The sequence below is a fragment of the Plectropomus leopardus genome, chromosome 14, assembly GCF_026936395.1.
Source record: "Plectropomus leopardus strain MGB_pleo_1.0 chromosome 14, ASM2693639v1, whole genome shotgun sequence".
NCBI classification, from domain to species: Eukaryota; Metazoa; Chordata; class Actinopteri; order Perciformes; family Serranidae; genus Plectropomus; species Plectropomus leopardus.
The window spans coordinates 23,064,322-23,079,902 of NC_142189.1; positions in this window are offsets into that span (position 1 = coordinate 23,064,322).

The window sequence follows — 15,581 nt, forward strand, 5'->3', positions numbered from 1 at the left end:
AAAAAATGCTGAAAATACCTCAAAACAGCATAAAATAACATGCCAAGACACACAATAGCATAGATTTTTGCACAAACGGCCAAAAACACCAAAATAATTAATGTTGAAAAAATGACCAAAAAGGCAAGGCTATAGTATGGGAAAAATGTCAAAATAAGACATGTCTCAAAAAATGCTGAAAACGCATCAAAACAGCATAAAATAACCTGCCAAGACACGCCATAGCATAGAATTTTGCAAAAACAGCCAAAAACACCAAAATAATGCGTGTTGAAAAAATGACCAAAAAGGCAAGGCATGGCATGGCAAAAATGTCAAAATATGACATGTTCCTAAAAATGCTGAAAATACCTCAAAACAGCATAAAATAATCTGCCAAGACACGCCATAGCATAGATTTTTGCAAAAACGGCCAAAAACACCAAAATAATGCATGTTGAAAAGATGACCAAAAAGGCAAGGCTATAGTATGGCAAAAAGGTCAAAATATGACATGTCTCAAAAAATGCTGAAAATACATCAAAACAACATGAAATAACCTGCCAAGACACGCCATAGCATAGATTTTTGCAAAAACGGCCAAAAACACCAAAATAATGCATGTTGAAAAGATGACCAAAAAGGCAAGGCTATAGTATGGCAAAAATGTCAAAATATGACATGTCTCAAAAACAGCTGAAAATACCTCAAAACAGCATGAAATAACGTGCCAAGACACGCCATAGCATAGATTTTTGCAAAAACGGCCAAAAATAACAAAATAATGCATGTTGAAAAGATGACCAAAAAGACAAGGCTATAGTATGGCAAAAATGTCAAAATATGACATGTCTCAAAAACAGCTGAAAACACATCAAAACAGCATAAAATAAAGTTCGAATGCACATCATAGCATAGAATTTTGCAAAAATGACCAAAAACACCAAAATAATGCATGTTGAAAAGATGACCAAAAAGACAAGGCTATAGTATGGCAAAAATGTCAAAATAATGCATGTTCCAAAAAATGCTGAAAACGCATCAAAACAGCATTAAATAACATACCAAGACATGCCATAGCATAGATTTTTGCAAAAACGGCCAAAAACACCAAAATGATGCATGTTGAAAAGATGACCAAAAAGGCAAGGCTATAGTATGGCAAAAATGTCAAAATATGACATGTCTCAAAAACAGCTGAAAATACCTCAAAACAGCATGAAATAACGTGCCAAGACACACCATAGCATAGATTTTAACAAAAACGGCCAAAAATAACAAAATAATGCATGTTGAAAAAATGACCAAAAAGGCAAGGCTATAGTATGGCAAAAATGTCAAAATAAGACATGTTCCAAAAAATGCTGAAAACACATGAAAACAGCATAAAATAACCTGCCAAGACACGCCATAGCATAGATTTTTGCAAAAACGGCCAAAAACACCAAAATAATGCATGTTGAAAAGATGACCAAAAAGGCAAGGCTATAGTATGGCAAAACTGTCAAAATATGACATGTCTCAAAAACAGCTGAAAACACATCAAAACAGCATGAAATAATGTGCCAAGACACGCCATAGCATAGATTTGAACAAAAACGGCCAAAAATAACAAAATAATGCATGTTGAAAAGATGACCAAAAAGGCAAGGCTATAGTATGGCAAAAATGGCAAAATAAGACATGTTCCAAAAAATGCTGAAAATACCTCAAAACAGCATGAAATAACGTGCCAAGACATGCCATAGCATAGATTTTTTTAAAAAAACGGCCAAAAACACCAAAATAATGCATGTTGAAAAGGTGACCAAAAAGGCAAGGCTATAGTATGGCAAAAATGTCAAAATATGACATGTCTCAAAAAATGCAGAAAACACATCAAAACAGCATAAAATAACCTGCCAAGACACGCCATAGCATAGATTTTTGCAAAAACGGCCAAAAACACCACAATAATGCATGTTGAAAAGATGACCAAAAAGGCAAGGCTATAGTATGGCAAAAATGTCAAAATAAGACATGTCTCAAAAACAGCTGAAAATACCTCAAAACAGCATGAAATAACTTGCCAAGACACGCCATAGCATAGATTTTAACAAAAACGGCCAAAAAGTAACAAAAGAATGCATGTTGAAAAGATGACCCAAAACGTAAGGGTATAGTATGGCAAAATTGTCAAAATAAGACATGTTCAAAAATGCTGAAAACACATCAAAACAGCATAAAATAACCTGCCAAGACACGCCATAGCATAGATTTTTGCAAAAAGCATTAAAACACCAAAAGAATGCATGTTGAAAAGATGACCAAAAGGCAAGGCTATAGTATGGCAAAAATGTCAAAATATGACATGTTCCAAAAAATGCTGAAAATACCTCAAAACAGCATGAAATAACGTGCCAAGACACGCCATAGCATAGATTTTTGCAAAAACGGCCAAAAAGTAACAAAAGAATGCATGTTGAAAAGATGACCCAAAAGGTAAGGCTATAGTATGGCAAAATTGTCAAAATATGACATGTCTCAAAAACAGCTGAAAACACATCAAAACAGCATAAAATAAGCTGCCAAGACACGCCATGACATAGAGTTTTGCAAAAACGGCCAAAAACACCAAAATAATGCATGTTGAAAAGATGACCAAAAAGGCAAGGCTATAGTATGGCAAAAATGTCAAAATATGACATGTCTCAAAAATGCTGAAAATACATCAAAACAGCATAAAATAACCTGCCAAGACACGCCATAGCATAGATTTTTGCAAAACGGCCAAAAACACCAAAATAATGCATGTTGAAAAAGATGACCAAAAAGGCAAGGCTATAGTATGGCAAAATTGTCAAAATAAGACATGTTCAAAAAATGCTGAAAACACATCAAAACAGCATGAAATAACGTGCCAAGACACGCCATAGCATAGATTTTTGCAAAAACGGCCAAAAATACCAAAATAATGCATGTTGAAACGATAACCAAAAAGGCAAGGCTATAGTATGGCAAAAATGTCAAAATATGACATGTCTCAAAAACAGCTGAAAACACATCAAAACAGCATGAAATAACGTGCCAAGACACGCCATAGTATAGATTTTTGCAAAAACGGCCAAAAACACCAAAATAATGCATGTTGAAAAGATGACCAAAAAGGCAAGGCAAGGCTATAGTATGGCAAAATTGTCAAAATAAGACATGTTCCAAAAAATGCTGAAAACACATCAAAACAGCATAAAATAACGTGCCAAGACACGCCATAGCATAGATTTTTGCAAAAACGGCCAAAAACACCAAAATAATGCATGTTGAAAAGATGACCAAAAAGGCAAGGCTATAGTATGGCAAAAATGTCAAAATAAGACATGTCTCAAAAACAGCTGAAAACACATCAAAACAGCATGAAATAACGTGCCAAGACACGCCATAGTATAGATTTTTGCAAAACGGCCAAAAACACCAAAATAATGCATGTTGAAAAGATGACCAAAAGGCAAGGCTATAGTATGGCAAAAATGTCAAAATAAGACATGTTCCAAAAAATGCTGAAAACACATCAAAACAGCATGAAATAACGTGCCAAGACACGCCATAGCATAGATTTTTGCAAAAACGGCCAAAAACACCAAAATAATGCATGTTGAAAAGATGACCAAAAAGGCAAGGCTATAGTATGGCAAAAATGTCAAAATATGACATGTCTCAAAAACAGCTGAAAACACATCAAAACAGCATGAAATAACGTGCCAAGACACGCCATAGCATAGATTTTAACAAAAAACGGCCAAAAATAACAAAATAATGCATGTTGAAAAGATGACCAAAAAGGCAAGGCTATAGTATGGCAAAATTGTCAAAATAAGACATGTTCCAAAAAATGCTGAAAACACATCAAAACAGCATAAAATAACCTGCCAAGACACGCCATAGCATAGATTTTTGCAAAAACGGCCAAAAACACCAAAATAATGCATGTTGAAAAGATGACCAAAAAGGCAAGGCTATAGTATGGCAAAAATGTCAAAATATGACATGTCTCAAAAACAGCTGAAAACACATCAAAACAGCATGAAATAACGTGCCAAGACACGCCATAGTATAGATTTTTGCAAAAACGGCCAAAAACACCAAAATAATGCATGTTGAAAAGATGACCAAAAAGGCAAGGCAAGGCTATAGTATGGCAAAATTGTCAAAATAAGACATGTTCCAAAAAATGCTGAAAACACATCAAAACAGCATAAAATAACGTGCCAAGACACGCCATAGCATAGATTTTTGCAAAAACGGCCAAAAACACCAAAATAATGCATGTTGAAAAGATGACCAAAAGGCAAGGCTATAGTATGGCAAAAATGTCAAAATAAGACATGTCTCAAAAACAGCTGAAAACACATCAAAACAGCATGAAATAACGTGCCAAGACACGCCATAGCATAGATTTTAACAAAAACGGCCAAAAAGTAACAAAAGAATGCATGTTGAAAAGATGACCCAAAACGTAAGGCTATAGTATGGCAAAGTTGTCAAAATAAGACATGTTCCAAAAAATGCTGAAAACACATCAAAACAGCATAAAATACCGTGCCAAGACACGCCATAGCATAGATTTTTGCAAAAACGGCCCAAAACACCAAAAGAATGCATGTTGAAAAGATGACCCAAAAGGCAAGGCTATAGTATGGCAAAAATGTCAAAATATGACATGTTCCAAAAAATGCTGAAAATACCTCAAAACAGCATGAAATAACGTGCCAAGACACGCCATAGCATAGATTTTTAACAAAAACGGCCAAAAACACCAAAATAATGCATGTTGAAAAGATGACCCAAAAGGCAAGGCTATAGTATGGCAAAAATGTCAAAATATGACATGTCTCAAAAACAGCTGAAAATACCTCAAAACAGCATGAAATAACGTGCCAAGACACGCCATAGCATAGATTTTAACAAAAACGGCCAAAAAGTAACAAAAGAATGCATGTTGAAAAAATGACCAAAAAGGCAAGGCTATAGTATGGCAAAAATGTCAAAATAAGACATGTTCCAAAAAATGCTGAAAAAACATCAAAACAGCATAAAATAACGTGCCAAGACACGCCATAGCATAGATTTTTGCAAAAACGGCCAAAAAGTAACAAAATAATGCATGTTGAAAAGATGACCCAAAAGGTAAGGCTATAGTATGGCAAAATTGTCAAAATATGACATGTCTCAAAAACAGCTGAAAACACATCAAAACAGCATAAAATAAGCTGCCAAGACACGCCATGACATAGAGTTTTGCAAAAACGGCCAAAAACACCAAAATAATGCATGTTGAAAAGATGACCAAAAAGGCAAGGCTATAGTATGGCAAAAATGTCAAAATATGACATGTCTCAAAAAATGCAGAAAACACATCAAAACAGCATAAAATAACCTGCCAAGACACGCCATAGCATAGATTTTTGCAAAAACGGCCAAAAACACCAAAATAATGCATGTTGAAAAGATGACCAAAAAGGCAAGGCTATAGTATGGCAAAATTGTCAAAATAAGACATGTTCCAAAAAATGCTGAAAACACATCAAAACAGCATGAAATAACGTGCCAAGACACGCCATAGCATAGAGTTTAACAAAAACGGCCAAAAATAACAAAAGAATGCATGTTGAAAAAATGACCAAAAAGGCAAGGCTATAGTATGGCAAAAATGTCAAAATATGACATGTCTCAAAAACAGCTGAAAACACATCAAAACAGCATGAAATAACGTGCCAAGACACGCCATAGCATAGATTTTAACAAAAACAGCCAAAAACAACAAAATAATGCATGTTGAAAAGATGACCAAAAAGGCAAGGCTATAGTATGGCAAAAATGTCAAAATAAGACATGTCTCAAAAACAGCTGAAAACACATCAAAACAGCATGAAATAACGTGCCAAGACACGCCATAGCATAGATTTTTGCAAAAACGGCCAAAAACACCAAAATAATGCATGTTGAAAAGATGACCAAAAAGGCAAGGCTATAGTATGGCAAAAATGTCAAAATATGACATGTCTCAAAAACAGCTGAAAACACATCAAAACAGCATAAAATAACGTGCCAAGACACGCATATAGTATAGATTTTTGCAAAAACGGCCAAAAACACCAAAATAATGCATGTTGAAAAGATGACCAAAAAGGCAAGGCAAGGCTATAGTATGGCAAAAATGTCAAAATAAGACATGTCTCAAAAACAGCTGAAAACACATCAAAACAGCATGAAATAACGTGCCAAGACACGCCATAGTATAGATTTTTGCAAAAACGGCCAAAAACACCAAAATAATGCATGTTGAAAAGATGACCAAAAAGGCAAGGCAATAGTATGGCAAAAATGTCAAAATAAGACATGTTCCAAAAAATGCTGAAAACACATCAAAACAGCATGAAATACCGTGCCAAGACACGCCATAGCATAGATTTTTGCAAAAGCGGCCAAAATACCAAAATAATGCATGTTGAAAAGATGACCAAAAAGGCAAGGCTATAGTATGGCAAAAAGGTCAAAATATGACATGTCTCAAAAACAGCTGAAAATACCTCAAAACAGCATGAAATAACGTGCCAAGACACGCCATAGCATAGATTTTAACAAAAACGGCCAAAAAGTAACAAAAGAATGCATGTTGAAAAGATGACCCAAAAGGTAAGGCTATAGTATGGCAAAATTGTCAAAATAACACATGTTCCAAAAAATGCTGAAAACACATCAAAACAGCATAAAATACCCTGCCAAGACACGCCATAGCATAGATTTTTGCAAAAACGGCCCAAAACACCAAAAGAATGCATGTTGAAAAGATGACCAAAAAGGCAAGGCTATAGTATGGCAAAAATGTCAAAATATGACATGTCTCAAAAACAGCTGAAAACACATCAAAACAGCATGAAATAACGTGCCAAGACACGCCATAGTATAGATTTTTGCAAAAACGGCCAAAAACACCAAAATAATGCATGTTGAAAAGATGACCAAAAAGGCAAGGCTATAGTATGGCAAAAATGTCAAAATAAGACATGTTCCAAAAAATGCTGAAAACACATCAAAACAGCATAAAATAACGTGCCAAGACACGCCATGGCATAGATTTTGCAAAAACGGCCAAAAACACCAAAATAATGCATGTTGAAAAGATGACCAAAAAGGCAAGGCTATAGTATGGCAAAAATGTCAAAATATGACATGTCTCAAAAACAGCTGAAAACACATCAAAACAGCATGAAATAACGTGCCAAGACACGCCATAGCATAGATTTTAACAAAAAACGGCCAAAAATAACAAAATAATGCATGTTGAAAAGATGACCAAAAAGGCAAGGCTATAGTATGGCAAAATTGTCAAAATAAGACATGTTCCAAAAAATGCTGAAAACACATCAAAACAGCATAAAATAACCTGCCAAGACACGCCATAGCATAGATTTTTGCAAAAACGGCCAAAAACACCAAAATAATGCATGTTGAAAAAGATGACCAAAAAGGCAAGGCTATAGTATGGCAAAATGTCAAAATATGACATGTCTCAAAAACAGCTGAAAACACATCAAAACAGCATGAAATAACGTGCCAAGACACGCCATAGCATAGATTTTTGCAAAAACGGCCAAAAACACCAAAATAATGCATGTTGAAAAGATGACCAAAAAGGCAAGGCTATAGTATGGCAAAACTGTCAAAATAAGACATGTCTCAAAAACAGCTGAAAACACATCAAAACAGCATGAAATAACGTGCCAAGACACGCCATACATAGCATAGATTTTGCAAAAGCGGCCAAAAATACCAAAATAATGCATGTTGAAAAGATGACCAAAAAGGCAAGGCTATAGTATGGCAAAATGTCAAAATATGACATGTCTCAAAAACAGCTGAAAATACCTCAAAACAGCATGAGATAACGTGCCAAGACACGCCATAGCATAGATTTTAACAAAACACGGCCAAAAATAACAAAATAATGCATGTTGAAAAGATGACCAAAAAGGCAAGGCTATAGTATGGCAAAAATGTCAAAATAAGACATGTCTCAAAAACAGCTGAAAACACATCAAAACAGCATGAAATAACGTGCCAAGACACGCCATAGCATAGATTTTTGCAAAAACGGCCAAAAACACCAAAATAATGCATGTTGAAAAGATGACCAAAAAGGCAAGGCTATAGTATGGCAAAAATGTCAAAATATGACATGTCTCAAAAACAGCTGAAAACACATCAAAACAGCATGAAATAACGTGCCAAGACACGCCATAGTATAGATTTTTGCAAAACGGCCAAAAACACCAAAATAATGCATGTTGAAAAGATGACCAAAAGGCAAGGCAAGGCTATAGTATGGCAAAATTGTCAAAATAAGACATGTTCAAAAAATGCTGAAAACACATCAAAACAGCATAAAATAACGTGCCAAAGACACGCCATAGCATAGATTTTTGCAAAACGGCCAAAAACACCAAAATAATGCATGTTGAAAAGATGACCAAAAAGGCAAGGCTATAGTATGGCAAAATGTCAAAATAAGACATGTCTCAAAAACAGCTGAAAACACATCAAAACAGCATGAAATAACGTGCCAAGACACGCCATAGTATAGATTTTTGCAAAACGGCCAAAACACCAAAATAATGCATGTTGAAAAGATGACCAAAAGGCAAGGCAATAGTATGGCAAAAATGTCAAAATAAGACATGTTCCAAAAAATGCTGAAAACACATCAAAACAGCATGAAATACCGTGCCAAGACACGCCATAGCATAGATTTTTGCAAAAACGGCCAAAAATACCAAAATAATGCATGTTGAAACGATGACCAAAAAGGCAAGGCTATAGTATGGCAAAAATGTCAAAATATGACATGTCTCAAAAACAGCTGAAAACACATCAAAACAGCATGAAATAACGTGCCAAGACACGCCATAGCATAGATTTTAACAAAAACGCCAAAATAACAAAATAATGCATGTTGAAAAGATGACCAAAAGGCAAGGCTATAGTATGGCAAAATTGTCAAAATAAGACATGTTCCAAAAATGCTGAAAACACATCAAAACAGCATAAAATAACCTGCCAAGACACGCCATAGCATAGATTTTTGCAAAACGGCCAAAAACACCAAAATAATGCATGTTGAAAAGATGACCAAAAAGGCAAGGCTATAGTATGGCAGAAATGTCAAAATATGACATGTCTCAACAACAGCTGAAAAAACAACAAAACAGCATGAAATAACGTGCCAAGACACGCCATAGTATAGATTTTTGCAAAAGCGGCCAAAAAACACAAAAGAAAGCATGTTGAAATGATGACCAAAAAGGCAAGGCAAGGCTATAGTATGGCAAAATTGTCAAAATAAGACATGTTCCAAAAAATGCTGAAAACACATCAAAACAGCATAAAATAACGTGCCAAGACACGCCATAGCATAGATTTTTGTAAAAACGGCCAAAAACACCAAAATAATGCATGTTGAAAAGATGACCAAAAAGGCAAGGCTATAGTATGGCAAAAATGTCAAAATAAGACATGTCTCAAAAACAGCTGAAAACACATCAAAACAGCATGAAATAACGTGCCAAGACACGCCATAGTATAGATTTTTGCAAAAGCGGCCAAAACACCAAAATAATGCATGTTGAAAAGATGACCAAAAAGGCAAGGCTATAGTATGGCAAAATGTCAAAATAAGACATGTCTCAAAAACAGCTGAAAACACATCAAAACAGCATGAAATAACGTGCCAAGACACGCCATAGTATAGATTTTAACAAAAACAGCCAAAAACACCAAAATAATGCATGTTGAAAAGAAGACCAAAAAGGCAAGGCTATAGTATGGCAAAATTGTCAAAATAAGACATGTTCCAAAAAATGCTGAAAACACATCAAAACAGCATAAAATAACGTGCCAAGACACGCCATAGCATAGATTTTTGCAAAAACGGCCAAAACACCAAAATAATGCATGTTGAAAAGATGACCAAAAGGCAAGGCTATAGTATGGCAAAAACTGTCAAAATAAGACATGTCTCAAAAACAGCTGAAAACACATCAAAACAGCATGAAATAACGTGCCAAGACACGCCATAGTATAGATTTTGCAAAAGCGGCCAAAAACACATAAATAATGCATGTTGAAAAGATGACCAAAAAGGTAAGGCTATAGTATGGCAAAATGGCAAAATAAGACCAGTTCCAAAAAACTCCGAAAAGACCTCAAAACAGCATGAAATACCGTGCCAAGACACGCCATAGCATAGATTTTTGCAAAAACGACCAAAAATACCAAAATAATGCATGTTGAAACGATGACCAAAAAGGCAAGGCTATAGTATGGCAAAAATGTCAAAATATGACATGTCTAAAAAACAGCTGAAAACACATCAAAACAGCATGAAATAACGTGCCAAGACACGCCATAGCATAGATTTTAACAAAAAACGGCCAAAAATGACAAAATAATGCATGTTGAAAAGATGACCAAAAAGGCAAGGCTATAGTATGGCAAAATTGTCAAAATAAGACATGTTCCAAAAATGCTGAAAACACATCAAAACAGCATAAAATAACCTGCCAAGACACGCCATCGCATAGATTTTGCAAAACGGCCAAAAATAACAAAATAATGCATGTTGAAAAGATGACCAAAAAGGCAAGGCTATAGTATGGCAAAAATGTCAAAATATGACATGTCTCAAAAACAGCTGAAAATACCTCAAAACAGCATGAAATAACGTGCCAAGACACGCCATAGCATAGATTTGAACAAAAACGGCCAAAAATAACAAAATAATGCATGTTGAAAAGATGACCAAAAAGGCAAGGCTATAGTATGGCAAAATTGTCAAAATAAGACATGTTCCAAAAACAGCTGAAAATACCTCAAAACAGCATGAAATAACGTGCCAAGACACACCATAGCATAGATTTTTGCAAAAACAGCCAAAAACACCAAAATAATGCATGTTGAAAAGATGACCAAAAAGGCAAGGCTATAGTATGGCAAAAATGTCAAAATATGACATGTCTCAAAAACAGCTGAAAATACCTCAAAACAGCATGAGATAACGTGCCAAGACACGCCATAGCATAGATTTGAACAAAAACGGCCAAAAACACCAAAATAATGCATGTTGAAAAGATGACCAAAAAGGCAAGGCTATAGTATGGCAAAAATGTCAAAATAAGACATGTCTCAAAAACAGCTGAAAACACATCAAAACAGCATGAAATAACGTGCCAAGACACGCCATAGCATAGATTTTAACAAAACACGGCCAAAAATAACAAAATAATGCATGTTGAAAAGATGACCAAAAAGGCAAGGCTATAGTATGGCAAAAATGTCAAAATAAGACATGTTCCAAAAAATGCTGAAAACACATCAAAACAGCATAAAATAACCTGCCAAGACATGCCATAGCATAGATTTTAACAAAAAACGGCCAAAATAACAAAATAATGCATGTTGAAAAGATGACCAAAAGGCAAAGGCTATAGTATGGCAAAAATGTCAAAATAAGACATGTCTCAAAAACAGCTGAAAACACATCAAAACAGCATGAAATAACGTGCCAAGACACGCCATAGCATAGATTTTAACAAAACACGGCCAAAAATAACAAAATAATGCATGTTGAAAAAGATGACCAAAAGGTAAGGCTATAGTATGGCAAAATTGTCAAAATAACACATGTTCCAAAAAATGCTGAAAACACATCAAAACAGCATAAAATACCGTGCCAAGACACGCCATAGCATAGATTTTTGCAAAAACGGCCAAAAACACCAAAATAATGCATGTTGAAAAGATGACCAAAAAGGCAAGGCTATAGTATGGCAAAAATGTCAAAATATGACATGTCTCAAAAACAGCTGAAAATACCTCAAAACAGCATGAAATAACGTGCCAAGACACGCCATAGCATAGATTTGAACAAAAATGGCCAAAAACACATAAATAATGCATGTTGAAAAGATGACCAAAAAGGCAAGGCTATAGTATGGCAAAAATGTCAAAATAAGACATGTTCCAAAAAATGCTGAAAATACATCAAAACAGCATGAAATAACGTGCCAAGACACGCCATAGCATAGATTTTAACAAAACGGCCAAAAAAACACCAAAATAATGCATGTTGAAAAAATGACCAAAAAGGCAAGGCTATAGTATGGCAAAAATGTCAAAATAAGACATGTCTCAAAAACAGCTGAAAACACATGAAAACAGCATAAAATAACGTGCCAAGACACGCCATAGCATAGATTTTTGCAAAAACGGCCCAAAACACCAAAAGAATGCATGTTGAAAAGATGACCCAAAAGGCAAGGCTATAGTATGGCAAAAATGTCAAAATATGACATGTCTCAAAAACAGCTGAAAATACCTCAAAACAGCATGAAATAACGTGCCAAGACACGCCATAGCATAGATTTGAACAAAAATGGCCAAAAACACATAAATAATGCATGTTGAAAAGATGACCAAAAAGGCAAGGCTATAGTATGGCAAAAATGTCAAAATAAGACATGTTCCAAAAAATGCTGAAAATACCTCAAAACAGCATGAAATAACGTGCCAAGACACGGCATAGCATAGATTTTAACAAAAACGGCCAAAAAGTAACAAAAGAATGCATGTTGAAAAAATGACCAAAAAGGCAAGGCTATAGTATGGCAAAAATGTCAAAATAAGACATGTCTCAAAACATGCTGAAAACACATCAAAACAGCATGAAATAACGTGCCAAGACACGCCATAGCATAGATTTTAACAAAACACGGCCAAAAATAACAAAATAATGCATGTTGAAAAGATGACCAAAAAGGCAAGGCTATAGTATGGCAAAAATGTCAAAATAAGACATGTCTCAAAAACAGCTGAAAACACATCAAAACAGCATGAAATAACGTGCCAAGACACGCCATAGCATAGATTTTAACAAAAAACGGCCAAAAATAACAAAATAATGCATGTTGAAAAGATGACCAAAAAGGCAAGGCTATAGTATGGCAAAAATGTCAAAATAAGACATGTTCCAAAAAATGCTGAAAACACATCAAAACAGCATAAAATAACGTGCCAAGACACGCCATAGCATAGATTTTTGCAAAACGGCCAAAACACCAAAATAATGCATGTTGAAAAAGATGACCAAAAGGCAAGGCTATAGTATGGCAAAAATGTCAAAATATGACATGTCTCAAAAACAGCTGAAAACACATCAAAACAGCATAAAATAACGTGCCAAGACACGCCATAGCATAGATTTCAACAAAAACGGCCAAAAACACATAAATAATGCATGTTGAAAAGATGACCAAAAAGGCAAGGCAAGGCTATAGTATGGCAAAATTGTCAAAATAAGACATGTTCCAAAAAATGCTGAAAACACATCAAAACAGCATAAAATAACGTGCCAAGACACGCCATAGCATAGATTTTGTAAAACAGCCAAAAACACCAAAATAATGCATGTTGAAAAGATGACCAAAAAGGCAAGGCTATAGTATGGCAAAAATGTCAAAATAAGACATGTCTCAAAAACAGCTGAAAACACATCAAAACAGCATGAAATAACGTGCCAAGACACGCCATAGTATAGATTTTTGCAAAAACGGCCAAAAACACCAAAATAATGCATGTTGAAAAGATGACCAAAAAGGCAAGGCAAGGCTATAGTATGGCAAAATTGTCAAAATAAGACATGTTCCAAAAAATGCAGAAAACACATCAAAACAGCATGAAATAACGTGCCAAGACACGCCATAGCATAGATTTTTGCAAAAACGGCCAAAAACACCAAAATAATGCATGTTGAAAAGATGACCAAAAAGGCAAGGCTATAGTATGGCAAAAATGTCAAAATATGACATGTCTCAAAAACAGCTGAAAACACATCAAAACAGCATGAAATAACGTGCCAAGACACGCCATAGCATAGATTTTAACAAAAAACGGCCAAAAATAACAAAATAATGCATGTTGAAAAGATGACCAAAAAGGCAAGGCTATAGTATGGCAAAATTGTCAAAATAAGACATGTTCCAAAAAATGCTGAAAACACATCAAAACAGCATAAAATAACCTGCCAAGACACGCCATAGCATAGATTTTTGCAAAAACGGCCAAAAACACCAAAATAATGCATGTTGAAAAGATGACCAAAAAGGCAAGGCTATAGTATGGCAAAAATGTCAAAATATGACATGTCTCAAAAACAGCTGAAAACACATCAAAACAGCATGAAATAACGTGCCAAGACACGCCATAATATAGATTTTTGCAAAAACGGCCAAAAACACCAAAATAATGCATGTTGAAACGATGACCAAAAAGGCAAGGCAAGGCTATAGTATGGCAAAATTGTCAAAATAAGACATGTTCCAAAAAATGCTGAAAACACATCAAAACAGCATAAAATAACGTGCCAAGACACGCCATAGCATAGATTTTTGCAAAAACGGCCAAAAACACCAAAATAATGCATGTTGAAAAGATGACCAAAAAGGCAAGGCTATAGTATGGCAAAAATGTCAAAATAAGACATGTCTCAAAAACAGCTGAAAACACATCAAAACAGCATGAAATAACGTGCCAAGACACGCCATAGTATAGATTTTTGCAAAAACGGCCAAAAACACCAAAATAATGCATGTTGAAAAGATGACCAAAAAGGCAAGGCTATAGTATGGCAAAAATGTCAAAATAAGACATGTCTCAAAAACAGCTGAAAACACATCAAAACAGCATGAAATAACGTGCCAAGACACGCCATAGCATAGATTTTAACAAAAAACGGCCAAAAATAACAAAATAATGCATGTTGAAAAGATGACCAAAAAGGCAAGGCTATAGTATGGCAAAATGTCAAAATAAGACATGTTCCAAAAATGCTGAAAACACATCAAAACAGCATAAAATAACCTGCCAAGACACGCCATAGCATAGATTTTTGCAAAAACGGCCAAAAACACCAAAATAATGCATGTTGAAAAGATGACCAAAAAGGCAAGGCTATAGTATGGCAAAAAGGTCAAAATATGACATGTCTCAAAAACAGCTGAAAATACCTCAAAACAGCATGAAATAACGTGCCAAGACACGCCATAGCATAGATTTTGCAAAACGGCCAAAACACAAAAATAATGCATGTTGAAAAGATGACCAAAAAGGCAAGGCTATAGTATGGCAAAAATGTCAAAATAAGACATGTTCCAAAAAATGCTGAAAACACATCAAAACAGCATGAAATACCGTGCCAAGACACGCCATAGCATAGATTTTTGCAAAAACGGCCAAAAATACCAAAATAATGCATGTTGAAACGATGACCAAAAAGGCAAGGCTATAGTATGGCAAAAATGTCAAAATATGACATGTCTAAAAAACAGCTGAAAACACATCAAAACAGCATGAAATAACGTGCCAAGACACGCCATAGCATAGATTTTAACAAAAAACGGCCAAAAATAACAAAATAATGCATGTTGAAAAGATGACCAAAAAGGCAAGGCTATAGTATGGCAAAATTGTCAAAATAAGACATGTTCCAAAAATGCTGAAAACACATCAAAACA